At 37.0% G+C, this 8,759-nt stretch overlaps 1 pseudogene; it reads left to right on the forward strand.

The window, feature by feature from the left end:
• Positions 1-5,694: 5,694 nt before the first annotated feature.
• Positions 5,695-8,346, forward strand: LOC148698888 (uncharacterized; annotated as a pseudogene).
• Positions 8,347-8,759: the final 413 nt, after the last annotated feature.

Below are 8,759 nucleotides of genomic sequence, written 5' to 3' on the forward strand. Positions count from 1 at the left end.
TCGGCACCTCTCAATTTCTTTTCAAGTTGGATGATCGGAAATGTTCCCTTCGCATTATGTAGGCCGAGCATTCTTTTAGTGGAACATCTAGCTAGGTTCAACTCTCACGACCTTGGAAGATTGCGCACGGATATGTATTCACAAATATTATAGTGCACTGACAAAAACAAGTAAACAAATTATTTGTATTGCACTCACAAATATTACAACACAAAAACTCTTAAAGACGCAATATTAAAGACAATTTTAAAATGTACGACACTCTCTTATTTTCTAGAGACAAACTCTAGATGACTCACTACCATCACTTCTTGCTTCTCACTTCTTGGTTATTTGCTTGCTTGCTTATTTATACAAATGGGTTGGATGCTTTCTCCTTTTATAGGGCCTAGTTGGAACTTTGGAGAAGCATGGGAACATCATGCTAGATTATTTCACTAACTTCCTTTGCTAAAGTTGTTTAGAATTAATTGCACTAATCTTGCATGTTGGTACGTAGAAACCTCACCATTCTTCTAGACTTTTTCTAGCCCAAGTGCTAATTAATTTTCATGCTCTGAGCCCTTATTCTTTGGGCTGGTGTTGATCTTTCAACATGGTAGTCATCCCTCAAACGTAAATCATTAGTTTTTTCGTTCTTCGGTTCTTCCATTGAATAAAGGAAAATGTGAGCATTCTTTTTGTTAGTATTTGTTTTGGGTATACATGTTAGGACTGAACCAGCTACAGATGTCTATGTTTTTAATAGCCTTTTTTTCCCCCTTGAAAATACACACATGAATAAAGCCTTGGAAGTATAAATTGGTTTCTTAGAGCTATCTAGTGCTCTATTAAACATGAATGAATATATTGTGTCAAATTAAAATCATGTCATATTAGAATCTTAGGAAACAACCAACAAACGAGCATTCCCATAAGAAAAGTCTTGATGAGTTCCTCTTGTTTTGGTGCGAGGCTTTTGTCACCTTCAGATAGTAACACTTGATGAAGTTTTCATTTACATCTTCGAAATTAATCCTTGAAACTCTTTCCAACCCTGCTTGTTCTTGAATGCCACCTCTTTGTGCCTTTGGTTCAGAAAGTGATATTTTTGCCTTTGGTTCAGAGTCTTATTGTTTGAAATCTCTTATCGACTCCCTTGTTTTAAGTTCGTTTCTCAGTGCAAGCTCGTTTCCAAGCATTGGTACAGTCTCCTGTCAGATCATCATTTTATCCGCCGTTTTCTATGCGTCCGAAGGAGTCGTGAGAAAAAACCAATACGTACTGCCATAAGCATGAATGGGGAGGAATTCCTTAATAGAGTTTCGCCATCCTCTAGGCCCCTAGCTCAGTTGTTCAAAAGGCTTGCGAGTATCCATGGTTTGAAACAATAGCCAATTGTGGAAGGTGCCTACAACGACGGCTTTGTGCTGCACAAGCGAGTATAGTCAGGGGTGTAGAACTTTGAATATGGATTGTTCCAATTTCTTTTTTAGTTGTTTCTCATATTGATATGCTCTTGGACAAACCTTGAAAAATATTCCCTTTCGGGATGCTGCAAAATATCATGGGCCTTCAAGCAGCAAAGTGCACAAATTGTAGGTTTAAATCCAGAAAAACCCCATTCTGCAGATTTGACCCATAAAGGCGGTCCTCGGGGTTGTATATTGAATTCAGGAGGAGGTACAAATTCCATTGTTGCACAAATTGTAACCTAAAAAGAAAAAAATAAAATCTAGTAAATAAAAAGATATATACAAAAATAATTAACTAAGAATATGATAAACACAAATTATTTAAAACAATCCCCAGTAGCAGCACTAATTTCTTGATAGGTATTTTTATAACATGCAAAAGTAAGGATAATAACACTTTAAATACTTGTAAGAGTACAAGGTAATTGTAGTATAGATGGTTCTAGCAAGATCATTTTCCACATGGATTGAATGAATAATTTGTATCAAACCAAATCTTAATTAATTACTTAAAAAAAAGTTTTGAAAAAAAGGTGATTTTGTGATTTAAAATAATAAAAATTAATGTAATAGAAAATAATTACATAAAGTGACAAAATAAAATAAACTAAAAGAAAACAGTTTTTGAAATTAAAATGTAAAAGCCTAGGGTTCCGCTGTCACCTTAATAATCCTATATAGTTCTTCCAATAACTTAATTATTACACATGCATATTTTGAAGGTTAGGTTTTCCATAAAAACCCCATTCTGCAGATTTGACCCATAAAGGCGATCCTCAGGGTTGTATATTGAATTCAGGAGGAGGTACAAATTCCATTGTTGCACAAATTGTAACCTAAAAAGAAAAAAATAAAATCAAGTAAATAAAAAGATATATACAAAAATATTAACTAAGAATGTGATGAACACAAATTATTTAAAACAATTCCCGGTAGCGGTACCAATTTCTTGATAGGTATTTTTATAACCTGCAAAAGTAAGGATAAAAACACTTTAAATACTTGCAAGGGTACAAGGTAATTGCAGTATAAATGGCTCTAGCAATGTCGTTCTCCACAGGGATTGAATGAATAATTTGTGTCAAACCAAATCTTACTTAATTACTTAAAACAAAGTTTTGAAAAAAACTGATTTTGTGATTTAAAATAATAAAAATTAATGTAATAGAAAATAATTACATAAAGTTTCAAAATAAAATAAACTAAAAGAAAACAGTTTTACAAATTAAAATGTAAAAGTCTAGGGTTCCGCCGTCATCTTAATAATCCTATATAGTTCTTCCAATAACTTAATTATTACACATGCATATTTTGAAGGTTAGGTTTTCCTAATATATGCCTACTTGGACCCCCAACATAGAGCGTATATCAAACATGTAATCTGTTTGTGGTAGTCAGATCAAATTTAAACATGCCTGACTCATTAAGTTTTGTAAAACTTTTTGAAAAACCATACAACCCTTAAGACGTGGTATTCATCCTAAGTGAACTTGCATATATTAACCACAAGAAGTCTTCGTCAATTTCAGGGACCGACCTCCGATCAAAATTGCATCAAATTACTTTTCTAAAAATCCTAATGGTAGCGAAGCATTAAGACAATTAGATAGTTTAAACCAGTGATTAATAATTCAAAATTTGCATGCATAATATCATAAGCAAATTGAAAAGAAACTGCATATTTTCAAGATCACATCATTGAAGAGATTGGCTATGATTATCAATCCGTTTCGTCGATTGGAATTCTCCACCAATTGACGACAAATCTGATGACGAAGACGAGTATACCGTTGATGTGGCTCATCAAAAAGTTTATCTGCTACCAGGAGAAGAAGGCTTTGTGGATAACATGAGTACAATGGTTGAAACGTTTTATGTGCAACTTCATAAAGAGGTAAAAACATTGATTGTGCATAATGATTACATTTGGGAAGATTTCATTACTCACAATCTAGAGAGGAAATTATTGAAGAAAATAATTGATGAATTTGATTGTGGTTTCTCAATATCCCTCCAACGCTACTCATCACAAGAAACAATAATTTGGAAACCGTATATGCTTGATTTGAAGTCAATTTCTGTTAACAAGGAACTAAGGTGTCCTTGCTTTAGAATAACATGGAAGTGGAGTTCAAAGGAATCTTTTGTGGGACGGAACAACTTGACAGCTCTGAATTTGCTTTTGCTATTGTGGCTGTTGTGGAAAATTTTGAAAGGTCATGCAAAAGATCGAGGAAAAAAAAATCAAAGGAAACTCGAGGACGAGTTTTTTTTCGAGAATAGGAGAATGAAATAGTGCAGAACAATTAATATGGTTTCTACATTAAATATGTTGTTGGAGACTTTTCATCTTTCAAAGCCCTGTTTTAATTAGATGCCTAGTAACTATAAACTTTAGTATTAAGTTATTTATCCTATCAATGTAAGGTAGCCTCCTATTTAAAGGGTTTTATATGTAAGATTAAGAAGTGAAATTAGTAAATTGAAATTAATCCAAAAAGTGTCTCCTTCCTTAAATCAAGTGTGAGTCTTGGTCGTGTTGAGCGAATCTGCGATTAGCAATGTAAGTGATTATGTTGCCCCAAGTTGAGTGATTCCCAGGTTCTATCCCCATAGAGACGTGGGTGATTCCGTCCCCTTCTTTTCGAGACCCTTGGTCTTTTCTGCGTCAGGGGTATACATGTTTGGATGAGGGATTACCAGTTCATAGGATTGAGGCGAAATTAGTAACGACAAGATGGCAAAATGTTGGATAGTTGTAGGGATTACGAACTGCCTTCGTGGGGCATTATTAAGCGTGTTTTAACTTAAATCAACCCTAGTCGCAATAAAGAAACTAAACAGATACCATATCCTGCAGATGCTACATATAAAAACCTATCTTAGTTTTTCAGTGGTTTGGTGTTGGATTTGGGGCAAAATATGATCAGTATGAAGGTGTACGATTACTACATATACATGTGTTTCTTTTTTAGCGTAACCCAGAGTCATACAGCTTTACCTTCGGGTGATGGGGCATACCATGTCTCTTCACCGGCGTAACCCAGTATTGTACAGCTCACCTTCGAGTGATGGTTATGCCTTCGGGCCACTATGATACCCCTAGTTGAGTACGTCACGAATGTGATATACAGAGGTTTTATGGATTTGCCTTCAGGTGACTATATTACCATTTCTGAGCATTGGTTTATACGTACTGGTTTTACGAATGTTTTTCATGGCATACTAGAGTTTTCAGAAAACCTACTATGTAGTACTATTACATATTTTATTTGTATGCATGTTTAAAATGGCTTTGTTAGCTTCGAGTGTCGGCCAGCACGCGCCTATCCCGATATATGAGGATATCGGGGTCGGGGCGTGTCATGTATACTATCGGTGAACGAGCATGTGCGCAAGAAATGACCACTTATTTGTATAAACAATATTAAACTAAGAAAAAATACATTAACACAAACGGCATACTCACTGCATCAATACTTAGGCCATCTCCAATGGAGAGGGCTAAATCCAAAAGCCTAAAATGACCTAATTTGCCCAAAAATTCATATCCAATCGATGGCTAGGCTATATTTCTATAAAGCCTACCAAGCCATTTTTTGGCCAAATGGCACCCGGCTGGCCAAACGAAGCCTTCCTCTTAGCCATTTTTTTTAGTACGTCGATATTTTTACATTAAGGTGAAGGGGAGTTCGGCTAAGCTACACAATGGGCAGCCTAATTAGGTATCAAATTTGCTCTTCATGAGATTCGAACCTAAAACCTCTCACTTCCAAATGAAAAGGAATACCACCAGACCGTAGCAATGAATGACCTCGTTTGCATTAATTGAATTAAAAGTTCAACGACTAAATTTGAAAACATTCAACGGTAGTTTACTTCAATTGGCCAATAAATTTAAAGTAAAAACTTAAAACTAATAAATTATTGAAGGGTTATGTTTAGCCATTTCGGTTGGAGATGGTATATGAGTATAGCTTGACACTCTTTATTTAATAATAATTTCTTACAGAGTTATAACTCTGGATGGGGCTATGTTTATTCATTTCGGTTGGAGATGGCCTTAGATGCTATGAGAAAATACAAGCAGAGGTTAGGTTTTGGGAGGGTGTAAATTGAGAAATATTAACAAATTTAAGTAGTGTGGTGAACTTGTCAGTTACCAGTTAACACTACGATTTTTATTCGTAAGTAAGAAATCTTAGGTTCGATGCTAGTTTGTACCATCTCTTTAGTAGAGGTAGGGCTCACCAACAAGTGAGTCCCATCTTTATTTGAACGATGATACAAATGTGATATAAAAAATTATTATAAGGTGGCATTTTCTGCCAAATACTTCTTTTGCCCATAGTTTGCGCTAGATTGCTTTAGGGGTTTGCAAATGTAATAGAGGTTTAGGGTGGTTAATTTGGGTTTAGAGTTTTAGTGGAGTTGTGGTTTAGGAGAGATTTTTCCGTGTGACTGGAATACAGGGTGGTACACCACATGTCACTATACAAATAAAGTGATATGTGGGTTAAAAAGTTAATAATTTAAAAAATAAAATTTACCATTACTTACATAGAAACACGTACTGTATCACTCGTGTTCCGATCAAAATGAAATATTTCTCGTGGTTTAGGTCTTAGGTTTTGGGCAACTATAAGCCATGAAAATTAACCTAAATCAAGGAAAACACGAATCAAAACCAATATTATAAGTTTTGATATAATGGCATAAAACGTAATTTTTGGTTTATTTGAGAGCATTAGTGTACTTTAAAGATCAATTTATCTTATCTAAGCCCTAAAATCTAATAATCCCTTATTAATTATCTGTCGGTTCCTATATATTTTCGTTAGGGTTAGGAGTGCTAATCCTAGAAGGATTAGGACTATTACTTTTCCCAGCTCCTACATATTTTCGTTAGGGTTAGGATTGCTAATCCTAGAAGGATTAGGACTATTACTTTTCCCAGCTCCTATATATTTTCGTTAGGGTTAGGGTTGCTAATCCTAGAAGGATTAGGACTACCACTTTTCCTATTCCTATTCCTATTCCTACGAGGTTAAGGAATATTGATGGTGTATTGTGTGCCTATAAAATAGCATGCCCTGTGGCTGTGATTCAATTGCGGTAAGCAGCCCTGCTTGTATTTCTCTCGCGATCGCATCCTAATTTTGAAGTCTCTCAGTTCGATTCCCTTTTCCCTTTTCAGAATAAAAAGTTGTAATTAAATCAGATTCATGCCGGTCGCCATGAAAAGACCCCGCGGTAGCAGTACAATAACCCAGTCATCCCCAGTAGCACCACCACCACCACCTCCACCGGCTTTGGCCTCTAATGATCATGTTCATCACTCTAAAAGACAAAAAATATTCTCAACACCAGCAGCAACCAGGTCATCATCAAAAAATCTTGATCATCTGCCAGAGTCTTTATTGGTTGAAATCCTTTGTCGACTCCCTTGTTTTAAGTCCGTTTCTCAATGCAAGCTCGTTTCCAGGCATTGGTGCACTCTCCTGTCAGATCATCATTTTATCCGCCGTTTTCTATGCGTCCAAAGGAGTCTTGAGAAAAAACCAATAGGTACTGCCATAAGCATGAAAGGGGAGGAATTCCTTAATAGAGTTTCGCCATCCTCTAGGCCCCTAGCTCAGTTGTTCAATAGGCTTATGAGTATCCACGGTTTGAAACAAGAGCCAATTGTGGTAGGTGCCTACAACGACTTAGTTTTGTGCTGCGCAAGCGAGTATAGTCAGCGCGACTACTACATCTGCAATCCACATACAGTCCAGTGGGTTCCTCTTCCTCCCCCACCTCAAGTCTACAATTATGTAACGGTGGGGTTCACCTGCGATCTTCCCTACTATGACTATAAGAAAGATGATCAGCAAGGGGACATCATCCAGCTTAATGCGGAGTATAAGTACAGGGTTGTGAGATTAATTGATCCTCGTGTTGATGACGATGACGATGACGATGACGATGATGATTTACTTTCCTGCGAAATCGAAGCGCAGGTCTTCTTTTCTGAGACCGGTGAATGGAGGGAGTTTGTTTTATCATCCCCATCAGCCTTTGCAGTAGGAGGACTGTGTAGAGAGAGTACTGGCGTTGCTTCCAACAGAATGCTGTATTGGCTAGGCGGTGGAGGAGATTATCTTATTGGGTTGGATCCGTTCATGATCGACAACAGTGATAGTACTAGAACTCATTATAAATGCTTTTTCAGTGAGTGTGGCGAGTGGGATTCCGGTTCAATGGATTGCCTAGTTACGTTTGACGGGCGTCCGCGGATGTGCGTGTACTACTCTCCTACTCGCACTCTGTCTATTTGGGAGGTCAATGAAGCAAAGGAAGGTGATCAGACGGTCATGATCCACGGGGGAGCAGGCAGTTTGTGTGTGAAACCTTATAAGAGCGTATACTTGGGGGATGAAGAAATGGTTGTGATTAGTCCAAATATAGATCATATTGTTGCGGTTGTTTTCGACCCGAATAACGAGGATTTGGTGTATCTGGTTATAGATAATACCAGAGACTGGAGCAAGAGAGACGTTATCAGGTGCAATACTCGTACAAGAGAGATGTCAAAGGTGTCTACAAATCCGACAATCTGTTGTTGGCACCTCTTTCCATTTGTGCTTCCGTGGTGGCCGACTCCAGTCCGTCAACTACCACAACGTGGCGAGCCCAGGCCAGACCTCTCAGCCTGATTTGATAAAATAAAGAGATGAATGTTTGTATCATGTTTCTATCCAAGACTGATGAATAATAGGGTGGGATGTCTTCTATGTTTAGCTTTGCTCACGGTATGTTACCTGTTTGCTATCATTCTGTATAATTTAGTGTTTTTGGTTAAGTATGTGTACGTGTGGATAAAGTTTTAAGAGTTTTCGGCACCTCTCAATTTCTTTTCAAGTTGGATGATCGGAAATGTTCCCTTCGCATTATGTAGGCCGAGCATTCTTTTAGTGGAACATCTAGCTAGGTTCAACTCTCACGACCTTGGAAGATTGCGCACGGATATGTATTCACAAATATTATAGTGCACTGACAAAAACAAGTAAACAAATTATTTGTATTGCACTCACAAATATTACAACACAAAAACTCTCAAAGACGCAATATTAAAGACAATTTTAAAATGTACGACACTCTCTTATTTTCTAGAGACAAACTCTAGATGACTCACTACCATCACTTCTTGCTTCTCACTTCTTGGTTATTTGCTTGCTTGCTTATTTGATACAAATGGGTTGGATGCTTTCTCCTTTTATAGGGCCTAGTTGGAACTTTGGAGAAGCATGGGAACATCATGCT

Source organism: Pyrus communis, chromosome 2 (genome assembly GCF_041283825.1).
Source record: "Pyrus communis isolate YQ-2024b chromosome 2, ASM4128382v1, whole genome shotgun sequence".
Lineage (NCBI taxonomy): Eukaryota > Viridiplantae > Streptophyta > Magnoliopsida > Rosales > Rosaceae > Pyrus > Pyrus communis.